Genomic DNA, 11,534 nt, shown 5'->3' on the forward strand with positions numbered 1-11,534 from the left:
CCGCATCATGGCTCTTCCTGTATGAGCCATCAAAGAACAACACATGTGCATTGCTGATCTGTGGCACTTCTTCAACTACCTTTCTCACCACCTCTTCCTTAACAAGAAGGGGATTCTCCTTATAAGTTAGCAAATCAGCTAGTGTAGCTCTTGTACTGTCTTCCACTAGAAAAGAGAACTCAAACTCTTGCAGTTCAATTACCCGTTTCTTCACCACATTTGACATGTTAGTGCCATTAGTTAACTGTGGCAAAAATGCATAACTTGTCAAGAAAACAAAAGGTCGTGATAGCAAGTAATGATGAAATCGTTTGACAAGCAAATATTACACTGGCCATCACTAGGTCAACTTCCGAGAATTTTCTCTCTGCTACCAACTTCACTCTATAATGGTTGCCCTTCCCCTTTTGCAATAACATGGCACCAATGGCATCATCCCCTACCGATGGATTTACATAAAACACTTTCTCCCAATCAGGAGCCTGCATGGCTGACAACCCCCCTAACACCTCTTGAAACACTTCTTCACACTTGTCATCCCATTGCAAACGATCATGCTTTGCCACTTGTTGTAATGGATAAAGGAGTTGTGAAGAAAATGGAATAAATCGCGCCATGTACTTTACTTTGTGTATAAAGGTTGCCAATTTCTTTGTACTCGTAGGTGATGGAAGAAGAATAATAGACTTAACCTTGTCTGGATCAGCCTCAATGACATTTTCTGACACCATATGGCCCAATAATTTCACCCTTGGCTGTGCTAAATGACATTTCTTTGGATTTAGTTGTCCTCCACATTCATCATATCGAGCCAATACCATCTGCAACTTCTCATGGTGTTCAGCCCTACTACTGTAGACACATAAGTCATCCATAAAAGCTTTAACACAACTACCAAATGAATGGTTCCAATACCGAATTTTCTCTCTCTTGATAGAAATATGGTCCATTTGACAACCCAAATGGAAATAGCGTGTAACAATAGCAGCCCCATGGCGTAATAAAAGTTATCTTTGTGCGGTCTTTAAGAGCAATCTTCAATTGAAAATAGCTTGAAAAACCATCACACACATTGTACCTCTCATAACCTGCCACTGAATCCAAGATCTGATCGATGAATGGAAGAGGATATGGGTTCTTCGTAGTGGCTGCATTTAAGGATTTAAAATCTACACAAATCCTCCACTTTCCATCCTTCTTTGGACTGACTACTACTGGACTCACCCATTATGTGGTCTCCACAGGGACTATGAACCCTGCCTTTAATAATTTGTCCACCTCTTCCCGCAAGGCTCCATTTGCTCTTGACCCATCCTTCTTAGCCTTTGCCGCATTGGCTTAGCACCTTCTTTCAGCTCTATATGCATCTCTTTGCCCTTGAACCCTCTGATCTCTTCATATGAAGTAATGAACAAATCAGGAAAACTAGCCAGCATGTGCAGATATATCTCCTTCTCCATAGCTGAGAGGTCTCCGCTGATCATTTGTGTCATCAATTCCTGCTTCTTTGACAATTCAACCTTGGTTTGCATCAACCCTTCAATCACTTCATAAGGCCCTTCACTTTCATCTTCAACCTCATTCACAAATGCAACTAAACCAGACTCCTAGATTCCTTTGTCCATCAAAAGAAATGCAACATCAGCATCCTCATCACTGCTGGTAGTACTATCACTGTCCTCATCAGTCACTGTGGAATAGTCTTCATCACTAGAATCATCTTCATCTTCATAAAGCTCCTCCAATCGTTTCCTTGTGTCCATGTTATATAGCTTCTTGGCACCTATCTTTCCATAAAGGCTAATCGTACCACGTCGCCAATCTTGAAAAGCTCCCACTGCACGTAACCATGGTCTGCCCAATATAATAGGATATGCTCCCAACCCCATTGGCATCACATGAAAATCAACCACCACCTTTGCATCATACGCCTCCACTTCTAAGATCTTTACAACACCCAAACATTTTACTTTCCGATGGTTGAGTGTGTTATGACACATATTTGGGCTCCACCATCCACATAACCTTGTCCCAGATTTTTTCTTTTGTGCCACACATCTACTATTGGACAAATATCAAGTAGCTCATCCATCGCCAACACCTTCACTAAACCTCTCTCTGGTTCTTTCTCCATTGGGTTAACCATTCTCTTCCACTGTCGCTTTAGCTTAGGTACCATCGCTATAAGCTGCCCAAAAGTAACACCTGCCTTCCTGCTTGTCAGATCCTCCTTCAAGTCATAGCTTAATTGCCCATCCCCTAGTGGAAAATCTGAAACATGAAACTTGCAACGAGCCCTCCTTTTCCTCTTGGCCTTGACATCTTCGCCTTCTTCTTACTAGGACCTGGGGCACTTCTTCCTTCCTTGTCCTCTGTGGTCCTCTTCCCAATAGGCATCACTAATGTATCCTCTAGCTTTGATGCCTTCTCCAAGGTGACTACACTTATCACTTTTGTCTTTCCCTTTTCCTCCTGGGTTAATCCACTGGTTCCTTCGACTTCTCCCTTAGTTAGCACCTGTCTTGGCAATGGATACATGTCTCTCCCCATCCTTGGTGGCTTATCACATTGCGGGCTGATGTGGCCCACCTCTCCACAATTATAACACGTGGGCGTCTACCTCTAGAACCTACCATTGCTTTATCCAACACCATTCCTAGGTCTTTCTTCATCTCCTAGATGATTTGCAAACCTCCCTCAACCTCGATTATTTTCCACTTGACCTAGCTTGTTTAGGCTAAGATTCTTCATTAAATCTACCACTTGCCTCATGTCTTGCCTTAGCCCATCATCTTGCATTGCTGTAGTAACCACTGCTGGCATAATCTGAGGAGTAACAGAAACCACTGGTTCATGATGAACCCCTGGCATGCGACCTTGTGAAGAATCTATAGGTTGAAATTCAGACCTCATGGGCAAAGACTCCACCCCTAGCTGGCTCATCTTCCTCAGCTTCCACTCTTTGTTCCTTGCCACCTCCAATGCATCTTCATATGTTCTAGGCTTCTTTAGCTCCACTCTTCAACGTAAATTCTCCCAAAGACCAGCCAAGAATCTTTCCTTCTTCATCATGTCAAGTGGGGGTACCTGTGGTGCTAAGGCCTTGCACATCCGCTCCCATGCCAATGAAAACTTACGTATGTACGCATCTACTGGCTCACCTTCCTTCTGCACCAAACCTTATACTTCTTGCCACACTTTGTCAGGATCTTCTATCTTCACAAACTCCACTTCCAATCCATGCCTTAGATTGTCCCAACTCAATCTTACAAGTGGATCAGCTACACGCAACTCCTCTTCAAATGCTTTGGACCAAACTCGTGCATCACTCTTCAAACAAATTTGGAGAAGACGTAACATCTGCGCCGGGTCACGAATCTGGTTGCTAATGTAGGCAACCTCCATCTTTTCCAAAAATTCTTCAACATCTTCATCACTTCTTCCATGAAACTCCGGATAAGAGAAATCCATGGCTACCCAAGCTACGATGCTTTGAGAGCCCCTTCGAACACACGTACAAGAACCCGAAACTTCTGACTGACTCAATCCCCAGAAACTTCAATGGAGCTCAAGCTTTAGATAAGGACAAACACATGCACATCAAATGAGTTTTCATAGTTAATCATCAGAATTACAATAGGCAAAGAACATTCAAGTATCTCTCTTAATCTTCTTGGCCCGAACATAAAGACTATGCGCTACTGGAAAAAAATCTTCCTGGACACATAAACATTTATCTGGATTCTTCGAGTTAAATGAAAAGGAGTGAATTGAGGTCCATTTTGATCATCCATTAAAGCCAACCATGCAGCTCCCAAGAAGGCACATCTGACTTATCCTCTGATTTTGCCAGAATTTCAGCAGCATAACAGCAGAAATGGCTTAAAAGATCAAAAAACCAGCCATCATAACTATTTTTGGCAGAGTTTCCCCAGAAGTAGAGCAGTGTGAACCCAAAATATAGACTGTATATGTATGCATAAACTACCCACAATAGAACCCGAGCATCAAGTAGGAATCACTAGTACATAGCCCATGGCGAGGTCACGAAAAGGGTGCTCCAGCCACCTGTATCACCGAAAGGATCTCACATTTGAGAATCCCCCAACTCAATAAAACCTCACGCTAACGACCCTCTCACGAAGGCTTATGCAAATCTCGTATCATTCAAGTCTCAGAAATGGCTGGGACTGCCAAATAAAACCAAGTATGGATCCACAAAGACGTACAATAGAAGCTTCCACAAGTAACATACAATACCAACAGACAATGCGCTCAAACAGGCGCCAAATGATGCATACCCACGGCAACTGCAAGTGACTCCCACTTGCAAATGTATCACTCTACTCCAGCTACCTTTACTTGTGTGAATCACATGTAACTATCTCTATAACCTGTAACCTGTAATTTGCAACCTGTAATCCCGAATCTCGAAGCTTGAAGCTCGACGCAGAAGGTACTCGAAGAAGATCCTTCGTGGGGGCGCCAAAAGAATGTAAGCGGGATGGAATCACACAGAACGCCTCTATAATGACCTGACACACACTCTTGGAATGATGTACACACACACTATGGGGCACCACTCGGCTTACACAACTCACCTGGCCGAGACAGGGAATACACCTATGGAGTGAGAGGAGAGAGACTACCCATTTGCCCACTCCACACACAGAGAGAGACACACACACACACACACCCAAAAAACTCAGCTCAAAAGAGAAGAATTTCTTATGTTTAGATACAACTGAGCTTGGGCCAACACCAATGAGGCAAATAGCTCACACAATATGGGTAAAAGATGCCAGATACAATCACAAATTGAAGCAGAAGCTTCGCTCATAGGAGAAACTTACATAGCCAAAATAGCATAAAAATAGTGAGAAATTTGGCAAAATGGACAGTGCCATCACGTTCGGAACGGCCCAAAACCCCAGTGTACAATGTCAAAGTGCTCAAATCCAACCTCGGATGAGCAGTTTACGGCCAAAAATGGCTCCAAAAACAGCAAAAACACAGTTGCAGTTGTTCCTCCTCTTCTCTCCGTGTTTTTTCTGTTATTCTCTCTAGTTTTTCAGTTCCCACACTTAGCTTTATTACTTGGGCACCCTTGGCCTTTTAGTTGACCTCAAACGGACCCCGAACATGCCAAAAACTGACCTCACAGTGCATAGTTGTCACCCTGCCGTATCCATCCGCACACCTGGCACTCAACTTTTTCCAATAATGCATCCCACCACCACGTGAAGTGGCCCCAAAATATGGTCCTCATGATGACCTTTCTGCATACTTATCATAAGAAAACACCCATGTTGTGTCCGTACTCATCCACGTGCAAGTATTGACCCCATTCAACCTACTAACGCCACTCGATGCCATCTGACGCACCTGCTTACCTCATGTTGTCGGCCCACGGATAGCTTCCTCGAGAAGTTTTACGCGCTACCAACTCCTCATTATTGTAGAAAAAACACACTAGTACTGGTGACGACGATGAAAATTGATGCACTATGTACACGTTGTCCTACATGTACACATGTGGGCCCCACGTAACCACGCTGTCCTACCTATACACATGTGGGCCCCACGTAACCACCTGGCTGTGGAAAATGGGCAATTCTTTATTTTATGCACCATGCATGTGTATGTACATATGCACAATCCCTTGCTCCAAAAAACTCTTGACAACGCGTCGAAATGCGTGTCCTCACAAAAAAAAAGCTAACAACGTGCGCGAACTTGTCTCTCCTTGCTCACTCTATTCTTAGCTAGTGCTTTGACCTTGAGAGCCTATTTAAAGACCTCTCTTCTTTCACTTTGGGGGGGATAGATACACTCTCAGACACGGAAGCTCTCTTGCCTTGACGTCAGAATTACTTATCTATTTTACGAATTGGTGCAATCTCTTCATCACCATCTCCATAAACTCTTCTCTCTCGTGAAGAAGAAGAAGAAGGATACTCTTTCTCTATTTGCTTATTATCTTCTCTCTTGTTTCACGGTGTACGCGCTCTCCGAAAGTTTTTGTGACGGATACCTCTACGTAGCTCTTATCACCGCTCTCTTGCGGAAAAGCAATAATCCTTTCAACAACCCCTAATCGATTCTAAAGCACGGTGAGAAACCATAAACTCCATAGTCATCATCTCTCTCTCTCTCTATGTAGTTTTTCTGCGTAGTCACTCTATTGGTGATTGTTCTTTCCCATACGAGTGCATGTATGGATTAAGAAAATACATACGAGTTTGCCTCATGATTGTTTCATCATGTGTTATATGTTGATTTATGCACATGATGCGTTATGGTCAAGCACGTGCATAAAGAAGCGCTTTTCGTTTCAAGTCATAGAAGCGGTAGGAATACTGTTTTGGTCATAAGTCACAAACCATTATAAATCATCCCAAACCCTTTATACCATAGATAAAACACATCATTTATAACATTTTCTCTTTTATGTGTCATGTGAAAAACACACACGAGCTAAGACATATGGTCAAAAACAGATTGCTGCCCAGTACACTTCACCAAAAAATTTTGACTCCACGCTCCTTGGAGAACTACTATATAGATTCACTGGATGGGCAAACCCACTTAATCAATTGCAAAGCTTGATGAAACTTGATGAAAAATGACTTTAGGTCTCCGTTATCACTTTGGAAATGCGAGTTATTAATCACTCTATTATCAGTTTTACCTACAAGCGTAGGAGTGCTATCAAAGGGGGATACCATATGACCTCATGAGTTAACCGATCCATTTTGATATGCTTTATGGTTTGGTGAGTTGATTTAAATTATTAGATGGCCCTAAACTTACATGAGAGTATATGGCTAAACATTCTGAACCGCCCAGGCAGATACGAATAAAGTGACTTTCTTTTGGGGTTACCGTTCGTTGTGTGAGTATCATATGGTCAAAGTGACGTGATGGGGTGATAGTCTACATTATATAGTTTAACTTGATGCATTGGGTTGAGGCCAAACACTTTCATTTGCATGTTTTGCATACTCCCAAAAATGTCAAAAAATTATTTTTGTACATGTGTGAAGTTATGGTTTATGGTTGACCTAAAGGTCGAAGTTGTTTTGCATCATGTTTATGGTGTTGGAATGTTATCACATGATGTATGGGAACTCGTGGATTGATGTGGATTCCTCATATGCATGGTTATGATTGCTTTCCACCTTTCTAGGTCAAAAACTAGCTCTATGTGCTAGAGTGGTGAAGTGCACATGTGATGCATCAACTTTGCATGGTTGAATTTTGTCAAAAATTGGATTTTTATATCATGATTAGTCGCTGGTCGGACTCTTTTTATGCACGAAAGAATCACATCTTAAGGGTCACATGTGTGTAGACTCCGATTGATTGCAGGGGATATGTCAAACTACAAGTGGCGGAGTTGGTTCAGTGTGATTATGATTTATGGTTAAGCGCAGAGATTCCCTCATGGATTATGGTTGAAATTTTATGGTGGAAGCCGGTGTGGCTTATGGATTTTTTTGGATTGGGTTATGCAACCAAAATGCTGCCAAAATTTTTACAGCCATGTTATTTTCGAAAGTGGTTATGCAGGATTGATCATGCCTCACCCAAGTAGGGTGGAGAGCTCACCCGTGTGATGATCGGATTATGGTTTATGGGTTAAGGTTTTTGGATTGGATCATGAAGTGATCAGATGGTTTATGGTAGACCTGTAAGGGTAGAGACCCTGCACAGTCTAACTGTTTGGAAAAGGATTGTTTGTGCATCTAAGAAGTGCTATTGTGATTAGACTCATGTGTTATGTTTCTCATGGCAGCGTCGCTACAAGACTAGGATCGCCTACATCGCTTAGCCTTAGACTAATGGGTCACTAACCTGGGGCTTTGCTGGATCGAGGGTGTTGCCTAGGTCTTCTTCTTTTTGTTAGGCTCATCTACACGGTTAGTGCGTCAGGGGTTGAATGACCTACACGACTAACACGTCGGGGATCTTGCCTTGGCTTTGCCTAAACACCCGGTGCTAGGCATCAAAGAGGCGGGGTGCCTAAATTGGTATGGTTGGTGTTGATACCCTACCTTTGGGATCCTTTCAGAGCTCGGGTTCATGGAGGGAGGCGAAGCGGACTCACCTATGTCTGGCTCAGGTAGGATGGAGGTGTTTTGGCTCGCTCCCGATGAAGTGAAATTCTCTCTGTCTGTAGTAGAGCGGAAGTGGATGGGTGGACCGGTCGGTCCCTACACAGGGTCCAGTGCTTTGCTAGTTATTTTGTCATAAACTTTTTGATGTTATAATATACCCAGATTTTGTCATTGCATTAATACATGGTGGCATGTTCCATTTAGATGGTCATTTAAATATTCTCTGTTGTCATCTTCTCATTTCTCTATGCACTGTATTTCACCCTCCACTATATTCTCTCTCTCTCTCTCTCTTCCCGCAATGCTGTGTACACATATGTTCACCCTCCACAATGTTATATATTTTTTTTAGTATGCTTTCATTCACAACACCCATTCAGGGTAGCACTAGGTCCACAGAACCCCCACAGGAAGATTTGATCAAACACGAAGAACCAATCTTGGCTTTTGAGCTTAGGTCCAAAGAATCCTTACAGGAAGTACTATGTGTTCGAATGATTTGTCCGCACGCATTGTTCGAGTGTTTCAATCGTTTCCTATATTTTAGTCAGCTTCTTTATGTGATCCCTTTTCCTAGGCATGACATATTGTACGCTGAGCACGTTTCACTCATGAATGAGCACGAATGTATGCGGATTGTTCATGAAAAGCTGCAAAGTATGCATTCAAGGAAGTCACATTTCATGTCTCTTCCTTGGCACGACATAGTTGTAGAAAGAGCACATGAAAGTATGAGCACCAAGCATGGGCATTCCCGTTGTGAATTGCCACAGTTGATTGATTTAGATCAGAAAGACAAGATTCGATCTCATTGTTTGCGCGTATGCTAGGTCCTCTAGATGCAGTCCGACTGAGAACTCCTCCCCTATGCAAATGCTTTCGCAACTCTGATGTATATTGAAATTGTATAAAAGTGTAAATTGTATATTTTGTGCATATACCCCTAGGGAGGGGTATCTCTCAATCACTACCACATTTGTGAGTATGGAAACCGCACACTCTATTGTGTCTTTCTTAAATGGAATTGGGATACAGCTTGTGAGCAGCTAATTGCTTCTCTATGTACAAACACAAGCTTTTGTGTTCTAAGGGTCTAGCCCGTTGAAGTCTGGATAAGGCTAGCGCTTATAAAGGCTACGAACCAGTTGTGCCTTCTTGGGTGGAAGGCATTTGTATTCATTGAATAAAGGATAGAGTAGGATTTTGTATGTCAACTATGGCTACAAGCTCACTAGAGGTTGCAAGCTGAGTGCTTTTGGTTGTCAATTGGCAAGAGTGAGGTGCATAAGCAACATTCATTGGGGTATAATTAGTGTATTTTCTATACAATGAAGAAAGAAAATTTCATGAGTATTTGAACTAAGCCGCTCTAAATGTTTGAAGCATACTCTAGTTGGGGACCCTATTAGTGGAGAAAACCATGGGGCTTACACCTAATTTTGTGCCTCCAAGGTGGGGAAGCTAACACCTAATTTTGAGCCTCCAAGGTGAGGAAAACCATGAGCCCCAAGTATACTAGCCAAGAGACCACCTATAAGAATAAAGGCTCGAACTTAAGATTGAGCATCCAACTATACCAGCCAAGAGACCACCTATAATAATAGAGGATTGAACTTAAGTTTGAGCCTCCAACTATACTAGCCAAGAGACCACCTATACGAATAAAGGGTCAAACGTAAGTTCGAGCCTCTAGCAACACTAGACAAGAGAACCACCTGTAAGGATAGTGGACAAGAAACCATTTTGAAGGATGGAGGCTCAAACTTAAGTTTGAGCTTCCAACAACACTAGACAAGAGGACCACCTCTAGGGAAACCATTTGTAAGGATGGAGGCTTGAACCCTCTAGCCACATGAGGCAAAAGATCCTTTATAAGGACACTAGGAAAGAAACAATTTATAAGGGTGCTCAAGGGCTCGACTTGAAGTTTAAGCCTTTGGCCACACTAGGAAAGTAACCACCTTTAAGGATGGGGGATTAGTAGACTTAAGCCACACTAGGTGACAAGTCACTTATAAGGATTGAGGATCCAACTTAAGTTCAAACCTCTGTCCTAATAGGTAAAGCCGTGGAGGCTCAAACGCTTATAGTGTAATTTCCTAGTGATGTAAGGTAGGTAAAGGCTGAAACTTCTAGAAGTTTTTTCTCGCTCGTGGAGGGTGTAGGCCATAAATCTGAACCGAAGATCCTTACAGATGGGCATGAAAATAGTGGAATCCATTTTTAAATATCTTGTATAGACAGCCTCCTCGAAGGTCTTCATGTAGTGGCTTGGGAGGAACATAATTTTGGAAAAGAGGCCATAGATTACCTTCATCTTGGGGGTATCATTCAACTTTCATATAAGTACTTTGTATCCCTTCAAGAATGAATTCCACTTTATTTTGGTGGTTTCTGTCTTTTTGAGTGTATTGATGCATGCGGAGAGCATGCAGTAAATCTTTAACATCATTTGCATGCTTTCCCTTTAACTAGACTGATCATTTTCTTGATGGCCTTCCTCATATATGCGAGTGAAGGTGCCTCTCTTGGTTCGTGGAAGACTAGGTAGTTTAGCCATGTAGGGTGAGAAACTAGTAGTTTCTCAAAGTCATCCCACCTTCTCCTCATGATGATTGGGGAGTATGTTGGGTTGATCTTAAGTTGGTTGGAGAAAATGAGTTTACTGTTATTGCTTGCTTGTTATCCCCCAAGAACTGAACTTTCCATGCTGGCCTAGTCTCTTTCATCTGCTCCGTGGTCCATTCAGGGAGATCCGCATCCCTGTAGCTCCCATTAGCATCTGGTAGAATTGCTAGTAGTAGCTCTTTCTTTGTTTATGTTGTCATCCACTTGAGTAGCGGCTAGGGAATTTTTGGCCTAGGGACCTCTTCTTGTACCTGCTTTAGAGTGATTTTATTTTAACAAATCTGACTTCAATATATGATGTTCATAGCAAGGTTCTTGGCCACAACTTCCCTCATCACTTTCCAGTATTCCTCTAGTAGATGTGCGTACTCTTGAGGTAATTTTTGAAGTTTAGTTGAAGTAGCCACATCTATCAAGTCTTCAGACTGCTTGTTCTCTTGTTCTCTCTTTCTTCTATGTTCTCAACTTCCGACCCTGTTTCCACGGGTCCTTTCTCTCTAGGAGGGAGGTTCTGGAATTGTTCGATCTTTGATAGCTGTTTTCTTATATCTTCCACTTCCTTCATAAGCATCTCAACGTTTTCATCCTTTGCTTTACCTTTGTATGTCATGGCCTGCTTTTAGTGTGTAAAGCCTCTTCCAATGTAATCCTCGTTTTTTGAGAGACTCGAGTGCTTGTTGCAAATCTCCAATCTGCTTCTTATAGATATTGGTCTGCTTAGAGCTAGTTGTAGGGATGAGAAAAGGCTCTTAGGTAAATGCCTCTAGTTGTATGTTTTGATCAACT

The sequence above is a fragment of the Adiantum capillus-veneris genome, chromosome 23, assembly GCF_014529385.1.
Source record: "Adiantum capillus-veneris isolate H3 chromosome 23, ASM1452938v2, whole genome shotgun sequence".
NCBI lineage: Eukaryota > Viridiplantae > Streptophyta > Polypodiopsida > Polypodiales > Pteridaceae > Adiantum > Adiantum capillus-veneris.